Below are 19,835 nucleotides of genomic sequence, written 5' to 3'. Positions count from 1 at the left end.
CATAATTTCATAATACCACTTACAATGACAATGTACTATGATATATTATAAAGTGATCAAATGGAAACTAGTGAAATACGAATAGGTGATAATTGTAGGGTACTTTGAATTAAAGTGTTACTGTGTATGACATTGATACGTTTGTAGGCAACCTGGAAATTATGAAGCATTTAAAACTTTTTGAACTGTTTCAATATGCCAGTATTTTTACCAATAAGTCGGTGAATTCTTTAAATATACTAATAAAAGCAGGTGCTGTCAGAACACTGTATTCCCCGGGTGGCACCGTCACCCACTGCCCCTATCTACTCCTCCCACACCCTCTACAATCTCTAACCCTATTTTTAATTGTATTATTAACATTGTGTAACATTGTGTCTCATTGTAATGAGGTTCACCAGATCTGTGTCTGTGGCTGTCTATTCACATGCCAACACTACATAACACTGTAGCAGTTTTGGTGCCTCAAAAAGAAATAGGCCTGGATGATCACCTATACAATATTCCTTGGTGTGACAATCTGTCTGATCATGTTCCTGTTTGGCTAGCAGATGTTGCTAGCCATTTCTCACAATGTTTAATTGTCTCCAAGCCTAATGTGTTAATCACTAACACCTGTCTGTTGTTGATTATTTATTATATCTGTGTATACAGGTTCTTGTTCTTCTCTTGTGTCTTACTTCATTCATTGTAGTGGTTTTGGAAGTTAATGTGGTTAGTGTCCTGCCTTGTTGTTCTCCGTGTGTCAGATCCCTCCTGTCACGATCGCCGTGGAACGGATAAGGCGAACAGGCAGGCGGGCAGGAAGAACCAGGCAGGAAGGCGGAATACGGGACAAACTAGGGGTTTAATCGGGTAAGTAAGGGCAGGACAGAACACTGGCATTGACAACATCAATGACGGACAGGGCAAACAGGTAAGACCAGGACTTAAATAAAACATGACTAATCAAAATAAGCAGACACAGATGGAGACGATCAGGGAAGAACACGTGGGTAATCAGGAGGCGTGGCATACACGAGGAGCGGACGAGCCGGGCATCACACCTCCAGTCCCGCCTAGTTCTTTCTCCCCCTTGTGCTCCTTTTATTTTTATTTTTAGTGTTTATATTTTGATTAAACAAATGAAACCTCAGAGTCCTGGAAGACTGCATTTGAATCCTTTGAGTCCTGGAAGGCTGCATTTGGAGTGTCCTTACTTCTCAGCCATGACACTTGAATGTTTGAAAACATGAAACTGCAGTCACTCTTTCCTTCCTTTGCTGCTACTTAACACTGTTGGTGTGATTTGTCTAGAAATTAAATCAGGTGTAGACCATCATCCAAAATGATTTTTTATGAAGCGATATGACTCATCAAATACTTTTTGAGTAATCACACTCACAAAGTCAAGTATCTTCTGCAGTCACCCTTCCCTTTGTTATCACTATTCAATGCTGTTTCACTTTTGGTGAGGTTTGTCTCATAATTGTATCATTTCTAGATATTTGCCCATGCAATGTATGTAACATTTGAAAAAAAATCCATCCAGTACTTTTTGAGTTATTGTGCCTGAGACTACCTGTGGGGTGCCAACACTAGAAAGGAGGCAGACCCTGTAATGCAGAAGAAGAGTTTATTAAATAGCAAGCCGAGGGCCCCAAGAGCCAAAAGGGAAATCCAAGCGGGTAGTCGGGTCGAGTGTGGAAGGTTGAAATCCGGGAAGGTCAGTCCTACAGGCAGAGACAAGACATGGAGACAATGGAATGGGAGAGAGGATGAAGGCAGACCGGGAAGGCAGGGCAGGACAGGCTAGCGGGGCAGGCAGGACCAGGCAAGACAGCAGGGTACGACGAGGTAGGCAGGGAAGACACGAGACAAAGTAGATGTCAGTAGATGTCAGTAGATGCTCAGTAGATGTCATTCGCTTGGCAACAATACTTCGCAACATTCTGTGGTACAATTTGGATTTAACTAGCATGTTGGAATTGTGACAATTGCTAGCAACTGTGTTGCCCTGCAGCTGTGTTGCCCCGTCCCTGTGGGCGTGACACTACTATAATACTACTATATTATAATGTGGCCCTGCTCCAATTTAGTGCTATTTGTCTCAAAATTAAGATAAGATGGATCTTTACTATCACTGTTACAGAAACAGTGAATAAACAGTTTAGCAGCTCGATCTCTGTTTAGCAACATAAGTTAGATAATAAATAAATAAGAGAAATAAGAACACACAAAAAGAGACAGCCATACTATTACAGTATGAGTGTCTGAGTGCAATGTGTACAATATGTCGGTCCAAGGTAGTGTGTGCTTAATGACCTGCCCTAAGCATAGTATTGCATAGAAGTCAGTCATTCAGTGGGGTGGATACTGTTTCACAGAAACAGTCATTCAGGGGGTGGGGGATGGGCGCATTTCACTGCCTGGGGGTAAAAGCTTTTGTTCAGTCTCTTTGTTCTTACTCTGATTGACCTGTAGCATCTGCCAGAGGGGAGGGGGGAGAAAAGATAGTGTCCAGGGTGTGAGGAGTCTTTGATGATTTTACTGGCTCTCCAGTGGAGTCTGCCAGTGTAAATGTCCTTGAGGGGAGGTAGTGCTGTTCCGATTACCCGCTCTGCTGCCCTTACCACCCGCTGCAGGTTCTTCCTGCCTTCCTCAGTGCAGCTACTGAACCACACTGTGCAGCAGTAGGTCAGGAGGCTCTCAGTGGTCAAACAGTAAAAATTGGTCAGCAGCTTTTGGGGGAGGTGGGCCTGACACATCTTCCTGAGGAAGAACATTCTTTGTTGTGCCTTCCCCACCTGGTGAGAGATGTTTGTGGACCAGGTGAGGTCGACGGTGATGTGGACTCCTAGGAACTTGAAGCTCTCCACCCTCTCTCCATCAATGTAGACTGCAGAGTGTTCAGCCCGCTTGGCTCTCCTGAAGTCCACTATCATCTCCTTCGTTTTGGATGTATTCAGTTCCAGGTTATTACTGTCACATCATTGCCTCAGCTGCTGAACCTCCTTCCTGTTGGCTGATGGTCATTGGTGTCATCAGCAAATTTGAAGATGGTGTCGCTGGTGTGAATGGGAGAACAGTTCGAAATTGAAAAGGGAACAGAGGAGGGGACTGAGGACACACCCCTGCGACGTGCCTGTGATCAGGATGAGAGTGGAGGACATGTGGTCTCCCATGCTCACCTTCTGGGGTTTGTTGCTGAGGAAGTCCATTATCCAGGGACACAGTGAGCTTCTGAGGCCCAGGTTGCTCAGCTTTTGAACCAGCTTGTGGGGTCGTCCTGTATTAAAGGCGGAGCTGAAGTCCACAAACAGCATCCAACATAGGTGTTGCTGTTGTCCTGATGTTTGAGGGCTGTGTGGAGAGCTGCTATTATGGCTTCCTCTGTTGACCTGTTTGCCCTGTATGCAAACTGATGTGCGTCGGTGTCAGCTGCAATAGCGGCCTTAATGTGGGGCATGATGAGTCTTTCCAAGCACTTAGTGATGATGGGAGTTGAGTTGAGATTAATTAATGTAACTGGCAGCTCACTGGCTCTTCTTCTTGGGCAGCGGAACGACGGCGGCCGACTTAAAGCAGGTCGGAACTACGGACTGGAGTAGCGAGAGGTTGAAGATGGTTGTGAAAACCTCCGCTAACTGGTCTGCACATGCCATAAGTACCGTCCCTGCAACTCCATCTGGACCAGCTGCTTTCCTCACGTTGATTTCTGCACAAGGTGGTTCTGACCTGATGCTGCTGCAGCTGGATGGGGGCGTCGACCCTTTTCGGAAGAGCAGGATGAGTGTGGGCAATACTATTGTGTTGGTCGAAGCAGGTGAAGAACTGATTTAGGGTGTCAGGTAGGGTGCTGTCCGCGGAGTCTGCCGGTGTGTGGGTGTCTTTGTAGCCGGTAAGTTGTTGCTATCAAGTTTGGTTAGTTATGGATGTTTAGTGTGCATGCCTCAGCCGACCTTCCTTTTGCTATCTGTAAAAATCTTTTTGAGGTATCACACTATCGATGTAAATGTCTGCTGCAACAGTGATGGATCAGTCCCTGACAATCCCTAATCCACCCAGGGATTACAATTAGAACTAAGAATTAGTTTTCTTTATATACCCCATCCCTCTGCTCTCCAGTACAATACATCTATATTTATTATTACCCTATATACATCAATGGCTCTACTGTCAACTCAGCAGAGTATTACATTTCTGTGTATGAAGCATGCTGTGGAGTCAGCGTGTATCCTCCCCGACCAAGAAGGTGTAACAGCTGGCTCATTTCCTGCAGCACTTGAGGCAGGCAGGACTGCCACCTCTGATCTTGTTCATCTTGTACAGATGCACTATGGAGAATGTCCTTACAAACCATATCACAGCCTGATTCAGGTCCTGCAATGTCTCAGATCACCAATCCCTCTAGTGGACCATTAATACAGCAGAGAAAATTGCCAGGCCTACTTTGCTTTCTCTGCTGGACAATTACAATGGCTGTTGTGTCCAAGGGACCACTGGCATCCTCAGTGTTGTGAGTCCAGAGCTTTCAGTCCTTTAACAGACTCAGACTTAAACTGGGAAGGGCACAACAGTTGAATAATTTGAGGGAAAGAGTAGTTTTTAAGATGGGGATGTACAGGGGGTATGGTAGGTCCCTGATGATGTGTAGGGGATATGATGGGTGCCTGATGATGTGTAGGGGCATGATGGGTCCCTGATGATGTGTAGGGGGAATGACGGGTCCCTGTGGATGTGTAAGGGGTATGATGGGTAACTGATGATGTATAGGGGGTATGATGGGTTCCTGAGGATGTGTAAGGGGCATGATGGGTCCCCGATGATGTGTAGGGGTATGATGGGTCCCTGATGATGTGTAGGGGGAATGATGGGTCCCTGATGATGTGTAGGGGGAATGATGGGTCCCTGATGATGTGTAGGGGGAATGATGGATCCCTGAGGATGTGTAGCGGGTATGATGGGTCCCTGATGATGTGTAGGGGAAATGATGGGTCCCTGAGGATGTGTAGGGGTTATGATAGATCCCTGAGGATGTGTAGGGGGTATGATGGGTCCCTGAGGATGTGTAGGGGGAATGATGGGTCCCTGAGGATGTGTAGGGGGAATGATGGGTCCCTGAGGATGTGTAGGGGGAATGATGGATCCCTGAGGATGTGTAGGGGGTATGATGGGTCCCTGATGATGTGTAGGGGGAATGATGGGTCCCTGAGGATGTGTAGGGGGAATGATGGGTCCCTGAGGATGTGTAGGGGGAATGATGGGTCCCTGAGGATGTGTAGGGGGAATGGTGGGTCCCTGAGGATGCCAGTGGTCCCTTGGATGCAGCAGCCATTGTAAATGTCCTGCAGGAAAAGCAAAGTGGGCCTGGAAATTTTCCACAGCTCTAATGGCAGAATTGAACATGGCGGAAGGAAGACGCATTGAGCTGCTGTGATTCACGCAGAAACTAGAGTCGGGATGCATTAAAATTTGTTTGTGGATTTTACTGGAAAAAACAAGACTACATGGGGCCAAAAAGAACAACGACAGCTGAGGAATGACTTTTTAGCTGAAGAAATTTCTGCTGTCAGGCTACAGTAAAGTCGCTTCGCATTCAGAATGCAGAGAAGGAGAAGCGGATTGCTTACCTGGAAAGTAGGGTCGCAGACCTGGAGCAGTACACTAGGATGAACGACGTGATCGTCACTGGACTCCACATAAAACCTCTGTCATATGCTCGGGCCGTGACTGCTGACAGCAGAGAGGAGCCCTGGGAGCTGGATGTTATTTCCACGGAGCAACAGGTTGCTGCTTTCGTGCAGTCAAAAGGGATCGACCTGGACTGTGGTAACATCGAGGCATACCACCCTCTGCCCAGGAAAATGCTAGCGACAAACCAGCTGTCATTGTCTGATTTGTAAATAGGAAGCACAAAACTGCACTGCTGAAGCAGGGGAGAAAACTAAAAGGATCGAACGTGTATACAAACGACCATTTAACTAAACACAACGCTGACATAGCTAAGAAAGCACGAGACCTGAAGAAACTGGGTAAAATGAAAAAAAAAACCTGGACTACAAACTAAAATATTTATTAAACTAAATGAAACACCAGAGGAAGTCAAAGTGCTGGTTATAAGACATATCAAGGATCTGGAAAAATACTAATGATCATCATGTGATACACCATCCACAAGAAAATACAAGCCACATGTACCATAGATTGCAAGGAGCTGAACAAATAATCTACAGTCATCAGAATATAAAGGTAATTATGTGCGTTAGCATGCCACTTTCGAGAGTGTTAATGCAAGTACTGCTGACACATTCTGACCCTTTTGGTCTTCCATAGACACACAGGTGGAGCATAGTAAGTCATCAAAGATGCAGGGCTGCATCCCAAAACTGTTTTTTGACGGCTCCCTCACTCCATCTCCTGACGACTTGCTCTTTAATGTTGAAATTTCATGAAGCTGACTAGGAATGGAACAAGTGAGTGAGTAAGCAAGGTAGCGCAGACAAAAAGCAGTATTGGGAGACAAGTGCATCCTACAAGTACTTACTATGCTCTACCCATATGTATTAAGTCATCACAGGAGTAAATGCTTTTTATGCCCCCGTCCCCTTTAAAAAAACAGCTGTTTAATAGGATTCAGTTCCCATTTTTCTTTCCCTCCTTTTTTGCAGTTTCCCCTTTTCTTACTAAAAAAACGTCCAATTAAATGATTAATGAGCATAACCATTAATATATAGATCTTTACTTCAGAGAGACACTGCAACTGTAAGATGCTCTTTTTATACCCATGCAGTCATGTTACTGACCCGTTGCCAATTGACCTATTTAGTTATAAATTGTTCCTCCAGCTGTTGATTTTTCGATCACTAACGTTTCCAGCCTCTTTTTGCCCTCGTCCCAACTTTTTTGAGACAAGTTGCTGCTATGAATTTCAAAATGAGACAGTATTTTTCATGAAATAGCAAAATGTCTCAGTTTAAAAATCTGATATGTTTTCTATGTTCTGTTGTGAATAAAATATGGGTTTGAGATTTCCATATCATTGCATTTTCTTCTTATTTACAATTTGCACAACATCCCAACTTTTTTGGGATTGGATTTGTATATTTTAACGTCCTAACATACCTTAGCAGCTTTAATATACATTAATAATAAACATTATATGGTTTTATGATTATAATGTCTTATCATGTTATGTTTATTAACAGTGAAATTACAACTGTATTATCAGTATACTTTAAAATGTATTGATTTGGTATATATCGGTACAACAATTGTCAGTATTAAAAGGGAAAAGCATAGCTGAACTCACACAGCCCTAGGGCACCAATATTGGCTGTATTAACAGATGAAAGAGTTTTTTTTACCTTTACAATCTTAAATTTGTTTCCTTGCTAACAGAGTTATCAATAAATAAAAAAGGGATTCAATTCTCTCTGGGTCATTTTTGCCACCAAAATGTATATTAGTATTATATTAAAAGTTAATGAGAAATCGAAAAAGAGGGTTCTCACATAATTATGAGGTTTATCTAAGTGTTTAGAAATTATATGAACCAGAGTAGCCACAGGACCCTCTGTACCACAACCCTGCCTATAAGCAAATTGGTTTGCGGTAAAATTCATTCTAATGATTTCATTACTGAGGTAAGAGATCTTGGTATAAAATCCTTAAGTTCTTTTGGACATGGAATTTTGCGTAATGGTTTTATATGCAAAGTAACAGCGGAATAGTACGTGTGTCTACAAAAGCCTGAAAAATTGGTTGCCACACTGGAGCTAGTGCCATTGCAAAATTCTTCAGAAGAAACGCACTGGCATCACCGACGGCATCACTGCCACAGACACCTTTACTGGGCAGATCTTCAGGGCTCCAGGGTTGCTTCCATTATCATTCACACAGGGAGAGAAAAATGGAAACAGGGTCCCAGTGAATCTGTCTTTAAAGGTGTAGATGAGTGACATGTCAGTGGGATTAAAGAAGGACACCTCCCCCCTGTTATAGTCCAGCTGCACTCTGATCCTCTGCGGTTTCCTCTCCAGTCGGAAGGAGACTCTTGGTGAGGTACCTGCAAAATACTCATTGCCATTCCTCAGATACACAACCCAGAATCCATTCTTTGGGCTGTATGTAATGTCCCCCTTCCTGCCAACAGACTCTTTTGCTACTCCTACATCCCACTTGGGTTTGTCTCCCACCTCCACCTCCCAGCTGTGTTTTCCTGAGTTAAACCCCTCAGAGCCCAGCACACCCACACAGGGAGAGAATCTCTCTGGATTGTCAGGAAGTTGCTGTTTCACTCCAGTGTTTCTCACGCTGGTCAGATCATCAGACACTGAGAGCCAGGGGGCTGCAGTGTTTGGGTCCAGAGTCACTGGAGCTGCGGGTTCAAGAGAGAAAGCTGCAGTTAATGATCTTATATAATGCAGTAAAATCAACCTTATAAGACTTACAATTTACAATGAGGTAGTATTATGATATATTATAATGTGATTAAATGGAAACTAGAAAAATAAGAATGGGTGAATATTATTTTGCATTATGTAACATAGAATATAAGCATTATGATATTATTAACAAGTATGCCAAATATCCATGATGTAATTAGTACAATGTAAACATTATAAAGTAATCAATACCGTATAATCGACTGAGTAGCTACTTCATGTTAGTCCCGAATCTATGAATATCCACTTTTATTAGCGTATATTTTATCACTATGTTAAAGGACAAATATATTATCAACCTTCTAGTTAGACAATGTACAACAGGCTGAAGCTGCCAAGGTTACTACTGAAGGGATTCGCCTGAGTTCACTAGAAATTCACGGCTGAGCATTTTTAAAAAATCAAGAGGAGATGGTCACACCGCCATTATGTTCAGCCGAGGGACCAAACGGTAAAAGAAATGACTGACAAACTTATCACCTAGGGATGTGGATCAAGGGAAAAAACAATGTGAATGGTTGAAGGAATGATGATGCGTAAGTGAAGAGATATTGTTAAATGATAAGAACTTGTATAAAAATTGGTGTAAAATAGTTTTTGACACACTCTAAGTGTCCGGCCTTGGTTGTAACTTCATTGTTGCAATAAAGACAGAATCTGGATCTACGCAAGCGGCTTCTGACTTCTGATTTAACGGGGAAGGAAAAACCACAACAGTGATAATAGCAGGGTACTTTAGATTAAAGTGTCTATTAAGGTCAAATACTGTATGATGAACATTGATAAGTTTGTGAGCAATCTGGAAATTATGAAGCATGTAAAACTTTTTGAACTATTTCAATATGTCAGTATTTTTAGAATGCCAATAATTTGATGAACTCTACTAATACTAATATTAATACTAATAAAATTAGATGCAGTCAGAACAACGTATTTCCAGGACGTCAGGGTTGGGGCCATTGCGGAATGCATTGATCAATTCCAATCCAAACCAGGAAATGGTACTAGAGTTGGGATTGGGGAAAAAACGATGGGGAACAGAATTGGAGTGGAATTTGAATTTCAGGGAGGATTAAATTCCAGCTCCAGTTGCATTTCCTGATTTGGACTAGAATTGATAAATGCATTTCGCAATGGCCCCAACCTTGCTGGACATACTTGTCACCCCCTATCCCCCCCGCTGTACTCCTCCCACCCCCTCAACCTCTACAATCTCTAGCCGCCCCCCCCCCCCCTCCCTTGCACTCTGCCAAGCCTACATTTTTGGAGAAGCCCAGCTTTGTGTGACCTTTTTAAAACATTCCTAAACATATTTTATGTTCGGTAATAATCAATGAAACATATTGAAGTTAATGTGTACAGTGAAGTTAAATATACAGGTATAATGGATAAGACATATTGCTACAGTTAAATAATCTAATGAAACATATTCGGAGATGAGGTTTCGTATGAACGCTGTCATTTCTCAAGTTTTCCAGAAATTACAGAAATAACGAAAACGGAGTAGCTGATGATGTATCTCCATAATTTACAGGCTGGATTTGCACGTTAGGAGAGCTAGCTTTTGTTTTCTAGCTTTTTCTTTTTGTATGTTTGTGTTTTGCACCTCAGAACCGCTTGTTATTGTTTTTGTGCTTTGCACGTCATTGTCACTATAGTGTAAGAATAATTACAGAATAATTTTGCTGAGATCTTGAGAAAATGAGAATTATTTTTCATAATAGCAGAATAATTTTCTTGGGACCTCATGAACAACGAACACTGTTTTTTCTGATAGTGGAATCATTTTGTGGGCTGGTATAGAGGTTAGCACTGTTGTCTCACAGCTCTGGAACCAGGGTTCAAGTCTCTGCCTCTGCTTTACCTGCATTGATTTGCATGTTCTCCCCGTGTCATTCTGGGGTTTCATCCAGGTTGTTTGGCTTCTGCCCACAGTTCAAAAACATGCTACAGTGAATTGGAGTTACCAGATTCCCTATAAACGTGAATGGTGTGTCAGTGTGTCCGGCAGTGGGTTGGCACCCTATCCTGGGTTGTTCCCTGACCTGCCTCTCTAGCTTCCAGGGTATGCTCAAGACCCCCATGACCCTACATCAGACAAGCAAACATAGGAAGTGGATGCATGGAATGATGCGGCAGCACAGGCTATATGTTCTGTTCATTAAATCAAACCAAGGATCCCTGCATCACTGCCTGGAAAGACAGAGGGATACCACAGGAAACCCTAAAAAAGTTACAAGACTAATAAGTCCAAACTCGTGGACACAAGTGGAAATTAGCGGGAGAACATTTTAAAACAAATTTGAGGAAGCACTTCTTTACACAGCATGTAGTAAGTAGTATGGAATAGTCTTCCTGATATTGTAGCACCAGCTAAAACCCTGGGTTCCTTTAAATCAGAGCTAGAAAAGATTTTAATAACTCTGAGCTACTAGTTAAATTCTCCCCAAATGAGTTTGATGGGCCGAATGGCGATAACACATCACAGGCATACAGCTGTCAGGGAGCCAGCTAAGGTACCAGTGCTGCTAGGCTGAGTTCCCAGTGAGTGACAATATAACCCATTCAGATACTTTTCTCTTTATATAGCAATTTCCCCTAGTACTCAGTGTACCAATGCTGCTAGGCTGAACCCCCAGTGAGTGACAGTATAATCCACTCAGAAACTGCTCTCTGCTTTATACTGCCATTTCCACCAGTATTCACTGTACCAGTGCTGCTAGGCTGAACCCCCAGTGAGTGACAGTATAATCCACTCAGATTTTGCTTTCTGCTTTATATTGCAATTTCCACCAGTATTCACTGTACCAGTGCTGCTAGGCTGAGCTCCCAGTGAGTGACAGTATAATCCACTCAGATACTATTCTCTGCTTTATACTGCCATTTCCCTCAGTACTCACTGTACTGCACAGTCCACAGCATCTTTTCCCAGACTCTGAAGTTCAGACAGCCCAGGTGTTTGGCCACATCTATCAGCACCCCTGAAGCCAGCTCTGGGTCCTGCAGTGAGCACTGGGCTCTGCAAAGACAGTGACAGGCAGGAGTCAGTGATGTTGTGGGGTCTGAAGGGAGTCAAACACACGTTGGGAAGGTGGCTGAGAGCCTTCAGCATCACTAACTGCACTCAGTCCAGAAAGCTTGCTGATTGGATTAAATACTGGCTGTGCATTTGTCTGACAATGAGAGAGAGAGAGAGAGAGAGAGAGAGAGATGGGCAGACTGGGCGTTTTCATCTCATTCTCTACAAATCATGGTATCGTCTACTCCTGATTTCAAATTTACATAAGTAGTAGCTGAAAATATATAAATGATTACTTTTCATTGGTGTCCTTGTAGGCCTGAAAAAGAGGAAAACAAATCAGAAATATTTTATGAAAAATATTCTATAGTTTTTCATGACAGATCACCGGGGAACACAAGGAATGAAATTACATGGTAAAAATGATCAGTGTCACTGAGATGTTGAAACTTCTTATATCTGCTTCAGACACACATAGAACTGTATAGCCAGCAAACACATAGAACAATGCAGGAAAATCATCTCCTACCTCGAGGAAGGAGATGTGCTCAACTTCCATGACCTTCTCAATTTCTCTGATTTTCTCCGACAGGGTAGAGACCTGTTTGGAGTCGTTTTCTATCTTCTCCTTCATCCTCTGGCTCTTCTGCACCTCTTCCTCTCTCAGTACAGCCAGTCTGGTTTCCTCTTCCACTCTCAGGAACTGATGGAGTTTCTCAAATTCCTCCTTTATCTTCTTCTCAGTTTGCTGGGACTGGCGCTGAAAGTGAGAAATTATGCGTAAACCTGAAGGTAATTTTCACAGTGAAGTTTCACTTTCTCAGAATAAATCTCCATACCTTGATGTGTTTGGCTGTTTCCTCAAACTCTTGTTTAACTTTTCTAAACTTCTCCAGCTTTTCCTTTAATTGAATCAATAAAACCCAGAGGTCCATCTGAAATAAAACATAGCAAAATGTAATAAGAGATAGATTCAAGATTTTATTGCCATGAGGTATACAGTTTGCTTATTTAATATTATTGTTGTGAATAGAAACAAAATTAGAGCCATCCATTTTCCACACACACACACACACACACACACACTATAGGCAAATTCAGTAGGTAAATCAGCTCAAACAAAGCTAATTCCCAGGGTGATACATGGGTGAAAGTAAATAACCTATGTTTTGCATACAGGTATTTACAAACTGACAGTGAGACATGATGCCTCTTCTCAGTCACGAGTCACACCAGGACAAAGGTCACTAAAGTAAAAATTAAGTTAAACCTCCAATAAAACTTTATCAATGTATGATATAGAAGAGAATACCTCCTTATCCTCCGCAGCTTCCTGCAGTGGACATAGCTGGTGGTTTCTGTGTTTTCTTGAAGTCTGACAAACAGCACAGAGGAGCTCCTGGTCGTCCTCACAGAAGAACAGAAGCTTCTCTCCATGGTGACTGCAGCGAGGTTCACTCTTCTGTGGAGTTTCTCTCTTCTCTGCTACCTCTCTTTCAGTCTTCTTCTTTAAATATGACTCCACAACATTTCTTAAGACAATGTTGACAGGAGGAGCTTCCACAGAGGACGTCCTCCTGCATAATGGACACTCCCGATAGCTTCTCTGTGCCTAGAACCTCTGCAGACAGACTCTACAGAAGCTGTGGGCACAATTCAGGATAACAGGATCCTTAAAGAAATCTGAGCAAATGGAACAACAGAGCTCCTCATCCAGGTATGAAGCTTCAGCAGCCATTTTACAGGTTCTGTCATGATACGTTGACAGTCATGGAGGAGTGTTTTTTATTGTTTCACTTTCATTTAACTGTTAAGACACACCTTTGTGATTGAGCTATATGATAAATATATTAGCATATTCAGAACAACCTATTTTGATTGAGCTAATTAACTTTTTGAGTTTAACCATTTAGGTCAATCAGGAATTAAGCAGTTCTGATAGTAATTCCCATAATTTCCCCTTATGTTACTGTTAATAAACCAAAACATATTTTTTACATGAGTACATACAAAGTGCTGAATCATTTAGCAACCTTTGGTCTCTAGTGGCAGGTATGAAGCAGGTCAGAACAGAATAAGCAGCACGTGGTCTAAGCACAGGATGAAGATAACTGTGAATTACTGTATTATTATAAGATTTCGCATTTAGTCCTGATATCAAATGTACAGGTTAATGGATAGGGAATCCCATCACCTAGAACAAGAAACCTAAGATATTTATTTATATCCATCCATTCATCCATTTTCCAAGCCGCTTATCCTACTGGGTCGCGGGGGGTCCGGAGCCTATCCCGGAAGCTACGGGCACGAGGCGGGGAACAACCCTGGATGGGGGGCCAGCCCGTCGCGGGGCAGTGTAATAAACAAGAAGATTTTATCCTGCATTTAATTGTAGTTGCCAATAATTCTGAATAATTCAATCTAAAGTTCCAACTGTCATGCCCGGCTCGTGCGATCCTCGTGTGTGCCACGCTCCCTGATTATCCACATGTGCTTCTCCAATCTTGCCCAGCTGTGTCCGATTATTTTCACCCAGTCTTGTCTATTTGAGTCCACGTCTTGCCCTGGTTTCTTGTCGGTCATTGATGTTAGGTATTGTCAGTGATGTCCCATTCCTTCCCCTAATAAAACCCCAGTTTTCCCAGTATTCTGCCTCCCTGCTTTGCCCCCCTTTGTCCTGCCTCCTTCCTGCCAGCCTGCCCGTCCGCTACCCACAACTCTGACACCATCCATGTCAGCAAACTTCACACATTATAAGACTGAGATACTGCCAGATATAAAGGGGTGGTTGACAGGAGTCCCGTTTGCCATGTGGATGACTCTTGCTTTCAATGCTTGCATGTCTCTCCTGATCTTAAATTCTTCCATTCCTTTGGATATGGATGTTATTCACTGTGTCTCAGCGGGGTTGGACACACCTCTGCTCTGTGTATATGGAGTTTGCCTGTTTTTTCTTTGTCAGTTGGGTTTTCCATGTGTACTCCGGTTTCCTTCCATGGTGGAAAGACATGCATTTCAGCTAATTGGTGCCTCTAAGTTGGTCACAGTGTGTGACATGGTTGTGCATCATTCATAACTGACTCAAGAATGGACCTGAAATTCCAATTCAATTCATGAATCTGAAGTGAATTTGAATTGTGGTTGAAAACTAAATTGAATCTGAATTCAACCAAATTCAAGAGATATAATCTCTCCAGCATGTCTAGGGTCTGCCTTGGGGACTCCTATCAGTTGGAAATGTTCAAAGCACCTCCCTGTGGAGGCGTCCAGGGGGCATCCTAGATAGATGCTAGAACCATCTCAGCTGGGTCCTTTTAATGTGGAGAAAACAGAGGCTTTACTTTGAACCCCTCCCAAATGTTTGAACTCTAAGGCTCCTAAAACACATTTCCGCAGCTTGTATCTACAATGCCATTATTTTAGTCACGACCCAGAGCTTGTGACCTTAGTTGAGAGTAGGAACATATATTAACCGTTAAATCGATAGCTTCACTTTCTGACTCAGCTTTTTCTCTTCACTATGACAGACTAGTATAATGTCCTCATCACTACTGACAGTATACTGACTTGTCGGTTAATCTCCTGTGCCGTTCCTGCTTCACCCCAAGTTACTTTAATTCCTCTGCTTGAGGCAGTAACTCATCCCCCACCAGAAGAGGACAATCCATCCTTTTTCAGTTGAGAACCATGGCCTCTAGCTTAGGGCGCTTTTCCACTGCACCAGGTACCTTAGTTTTGATACAGTAGTTTTGGTATATTCTCTTTTCCACTGACTTCTGCTCGAGTACCAATATCAAAAGTTCCAGGACGTAAAGTGCCAAACCAGCTGGGGTACTTTATGGTACTTCAGGGTGGAACTTTTTTTGTCGATTAGTTACGCAACAGCCTTCCTCTGAAACACAACAATTGTTTTGAAAAAAGTTATAAACTCAGAAAACAATGATGAATGAAGTAAAAAATGAAAAGTAATAACAATGGATGCCTGGACAAATGAAGAGACCCAAGCTTAAATTACAATTTCAAGATCAGGAATCATGTCTATAAATTCAAGGAAAAAGTATTTTGTATAATATACTGCATTACCCGGCTCGTACGATCCTCGTGTGTGCCACGCCCCCTGATTATCCACGTGTGCTTCCCTGATCGTACCCAGCTGTGTCTGATTATGTTTGCCCAGTCTTGTGTATTTCAGTCCGTGTCTTGCGTTGGTTCCTGGTCCGTCATTGATGTTTGTCGATGCCTGTGTTCCGTTCTGCCCTTGCCCTTAATAAACCCCCAGTTTCCCCTGAAGTTTGCTTACCTGCCTGTTCCTTGCTCAATCGCTTGTCCGCGATCGTGACAGAATGATGGACCAAAGAAAGAAGAGACGGCAGAGGAGAAGGAGACCGGAGGAGCCAACGATCCTGGGGGGCTTGCTCTCTCGCCAGGCTTTGGCTCTCGACTCGGAGCGAGGAGGAGGAGGAACCCCTCCTACTCCGGGAACCGGAGCCAGTCACCGCGGAACTGCCACCGCCCCTCGAGCGGTACTGCTTCAGGCCCGAGCAGCTGGCCAACAAGGGGGCCAGCGCTGTGCTGGACGCTAATCCTTAAAGGGGCCACGCCTGGTTCGCCCGCACGGGACTTGCTAGTACCGCCGCCTGCGGCAACGACCCCTGAAGCGCTCCCTTCGCATCTGCCTGCTGTAACCGCTGCACTCCCGCTGGAGGTTCCAGCTACGCCCACGGCCCTCGCTAACCAGTACTTCACCCTCCAGGGACTTTATTGGAGGGTGATGGACGACCCGGCCGTGCAGGGCTCCCCGGAGGAGGACCAGCTCGCCGCACAGCTGGGGCAGGATTTCACAGCATTCTCTCCCGCCTCTCCTCTAGGCGACCTGGAAAGATTGGCAGAGGATCTCCAGAGGCTGATCCTGCTCCGGAGAGCAGCAGCTCCGGCACCCATGCAGCCCCCTCTGCCTGTGGCTCCGGCACCCATGCAGCCCCCTCTGCCTGTGGCTCCGGCACCCGTGCAGCCCCCTCTGCCTGTGGCTCCGGCGCCCGTGCAGCCCCCTCCGCCTGCGGCTCCGGCGCCCGTGCAGCCCCCTCCGCCTGCGGCTCCGGCGCCCGTGCAGCCCCCTCTGCCTGCGGCTCCGGCGCCCACGTCCGAGGCGCTCCCTCCGCCTCTACACCGAACTGTAACCCCAGTGACTCCTGTTCCTTGCCCCATTCCTGTCCCTCCTGCCCTATTCCCCAAGGAGGTCCCGGACAGTTCAACCACCGCTCCTCCCTCCTTGGAGGTAGAGGAGCTGGAATGGGACCCCTCAGGGACCCTCTTGGTAAGCCCTCTGCCCTCACCTTGGCGAGCTGGACCTCGGCCAAGGACCCCCATGTCCGTGTCCCGGAAGGGGAGAGGACACAGGCGCGGGGTTAGGGTCCCTCCCGCCCTGCCCCCTGGCTCGCCCTCACTTGCCTGTGCTGGGGCTTGGAGAGCGCCTGCGGGTCCTGGCCCCCCGGGTCGGACGTCGCCTGCAGGTCTCTCTTCAAAACCTCGTCACCCTGCCTCGGTCCCACCGCTGACTCCTCGTTGGTCGCCTGCGGGCTCGCCCGCTGCGGCTCCTCAGTCGCCTGCGGTCCCCCCCCCTCCAGTGCATAGGAGGACATCGCCGCCTGCTGCGGCTCCCCCCCTCTCCTTGCCCTCGCCAGTGGTCCCTTCAGCTCCCTCGTCCCCTTCCCTAGTTCCCCCTTCGACTTCCTCCTCGTCCCCTCCGTCGGTCCCTTGCCCTGCCTCCTCAGCCCCTCCGGCTCCAGCCTCCCGGCCGCCTGCAGCCCCTCCGGCTGCCACCCATCGCCCGCTGGGGCTCCCTCGGGCTCCCCTTTATTCCCCCACCTTCTCTCCCTACTCTCCTGCCCTTTGTTCCTCCCGTCTCTGCTCCTCGTCCTCCAATGTTCCATCCGTTCACTCCTGGCCCTTTTGTTCCACCTGTTCCCTCTCTGTCCCCATTCCTTATCTGTCTATCTGCCTTCCCCATCCTTAGTCAAGTCCTGTCTTGGTTTCTTCCCTTGTGCCAGTTCTGTCTGTCCGTCCTGTTCCCTGTCCCTTGTTAATGGGTTTTTTTTTTTCTTGTTTTTCAGGTCCTGGTTCCCCAGTCTCGTCTCGTCCATCGCCTCCCCTGAGGCGCGCCCAGAGAGCGCGCCTTTGGGGGGGGGGTTCTGTCATATCCCGCTCATACGATCCTCATGTGTGCCACGCCCCCTGATTATCCACGTGTGCTTCCCTGATCGTACCCAGCTGTGTCTGATTATGTTTGCCCAGTCTTGTGTATTTCAGTCCGTGTCTTGCATTGGTTCCTGGTCTGTCATTGATGTTTGTCGATGCCTGTGTTTCATTCTTCCCTTGCCCTTAATAAACCCCAGTTTCCCCCAAAGTTTGCTTACCTGCCTATTCCTTGCTCGATCACCTGCCAGCGCGATCGCCCGCTTTGTCCGCGTTCGTGACATATACTAGGGCAGCACGGTATTGAAGAATTTTCAAATATTGCAATGTGATTTTGTTGTAATAAATACTGAGGTATTTGTAAAGCAAAAAAAGGAGGACAACATAAATTTCTCACAAACCGGAGTGATTTAAACCGCAAAGATGAAAATGATTATGATTGTCTCTGAGAATCAGCATTGTGCTCAGGCAAAAGCGATGGAGTTAAATTATATACTAGACAATCTTGAAAAGAAATAATCATTAAACTTGAAAAGCTTGCTATGTTATTTTCCCTATGACTGAGTAATAATGTTTTAGTGAAACTTGAAATCGCCTCACACCTCTGGGACCCGGGTTCGAGTCTCCGCCTGGGTCATATGTGTGTGGAGTTTGCATGTTCTCCCCATGTCGTCATGGGGTTTCCTCCGGGTACTCCGGTTTCTCCCCACAGTCAAAAAACATGCTGAGGCTAATTGGAGTTACTAAATTGCCCATAGGTGTGTATGTGTGAGTGAATGGTGTGTGTGAGTGTGCCCTGCGATGGGCTGGCCCCCCATCCTGGGTTGTTCCCTGCCTCGTGCCCATTGATTCCGGGATAGGCTCCGGACCCCCCGCGACCCAATAGGATAAGCGGTTTGGAAAATGGATGGATGGATGGAAGTTTTTTTTGTGTGTAATTATATATTTAAACTTACCTGGCAATTGCACTTGTTTTAAGTGAAGGAGGCATATTTTTGGTATTATCACAACAGCTCAGAGCAACGTACAGTATGCTCTGCGTCATTACGCTCTGCGTAGGTTGGCGAACTGTTTTACAAGTCGCCGTGAGCGAGCGGGGTATAAGCTGAGCGTTGCTGCCGACAATTGTGGCGCCTAAACTACTATTTCGCTATCAAAATCTGCCTCCCTTGCCAGCCTCCTTTGTCAGGACGAGCGGCTGAGGAAACGACTCCGTCGCCATTTCGTCTCTCCCTTCCCGCCGAAAGACATCAAGAGTGCCAGTCTTAATTTTTTTTTTTTTCGGACGGGACAGTGAGGAGCTGGCCAAATTTTCTTTTATATTTCACGCTTGGATACCCAGTGAAAACTATAAATATATATATATATTTGTATTTTAGTTATCGGACTATTTTTTTTACTTAATTATTGAAATTATATACGATTTTGTTTTTGATTTATATACTGGGATTTTATGTTAAATTAAATGGTTAATTGAAATGTTATATTAAAAAGATGGCTTTGCAGTAAGGCATATCGTGTCCACATCACATTTCTTTCCAAAAACCCCAGTGATTGGACTCAGACTATATAAAGAGATTAAAGGACCCGGTACCCTACCCCTGTTTTATTTTATCTATATTTCTTTTGGTTCAATAGAATTAGGGGTTACCACAGCACACTGGGAAATGAAGCTTTTAATTGGAATAAAGTGCTGTGACGCTACCTACACTCTAGTTCTTTGTAGATATTACCTAATCACTTTAGGGAATCTTGCAATATTTCGGCAACTATATTTGAGCTTGATCAAACGTTCGGTGCTTGGACCAATAAACATTTTTGTAATGAATGACAAACCTGCAATTTGATGGAGCTCTCCTTTAATTATCCTCCGAAGTTTATGTCCGTGAGAACAACAAAAATATTTAGCAGCATTTGAATTCTAAGCATACTTTGCAGGCAGGCCGATATACTGTTGCTTTGCCGTATTATATAAGTGCAAAAAAATACATCCGGCATACTCCAAACCCGTTTTGGTTTCACGAACACTCCCGCCATGACTCAAACGCGACACGTGCCTTTTGTTTTGGGATTTTACGCTTCTTCCTTTGGGGCATGTTATTGGTCAGTACGCCACTCCGTCCATTAGGGCGGGAATAATTTACAGAAATATCCAATCATAACACGAATATCTTTAACGTTTAAGCTTGATTGGTTAC

At 44.9% G+C, this 19,835-nt stretch overlaps 1 pseudogene; it reads right to left on the bottom strand.

Moving 5' to 3' along the window:
• Positions 1 to 6,993: 6,993 nt before the first annotated feature.
• Positions 6,994 to 13,183, bottom strand: LOC125716041 (zinc-binding protein A33-like; annotated as a pseudogene).
• Between the last annotated feature and the right edge of the window lie 6,652 nt (positions 13,184 to 19,835).

This window comes from Brienomyrus brachyistius, chromosome 20 (genome assembly GCF_023856365.1).
Source record: "Brienomyrus brachyistius isolate T26 chromosome 20, BBRACH_0.4, whole genome shotgun sequence".
Taxonomy (NCBI): domain Eukaryota; kingdom Metazoa; phylum Chordata; class Actinopteri; order Osteoglossiformes; family Mormyridae; genus Brienomyrus; species Brienomyrus brachyistius.
The sequence above is the reverse complement of the archived record's forward strand: the minus strand, read 5'-3'. Positions and strand labels throughout refer to the sequence as shown.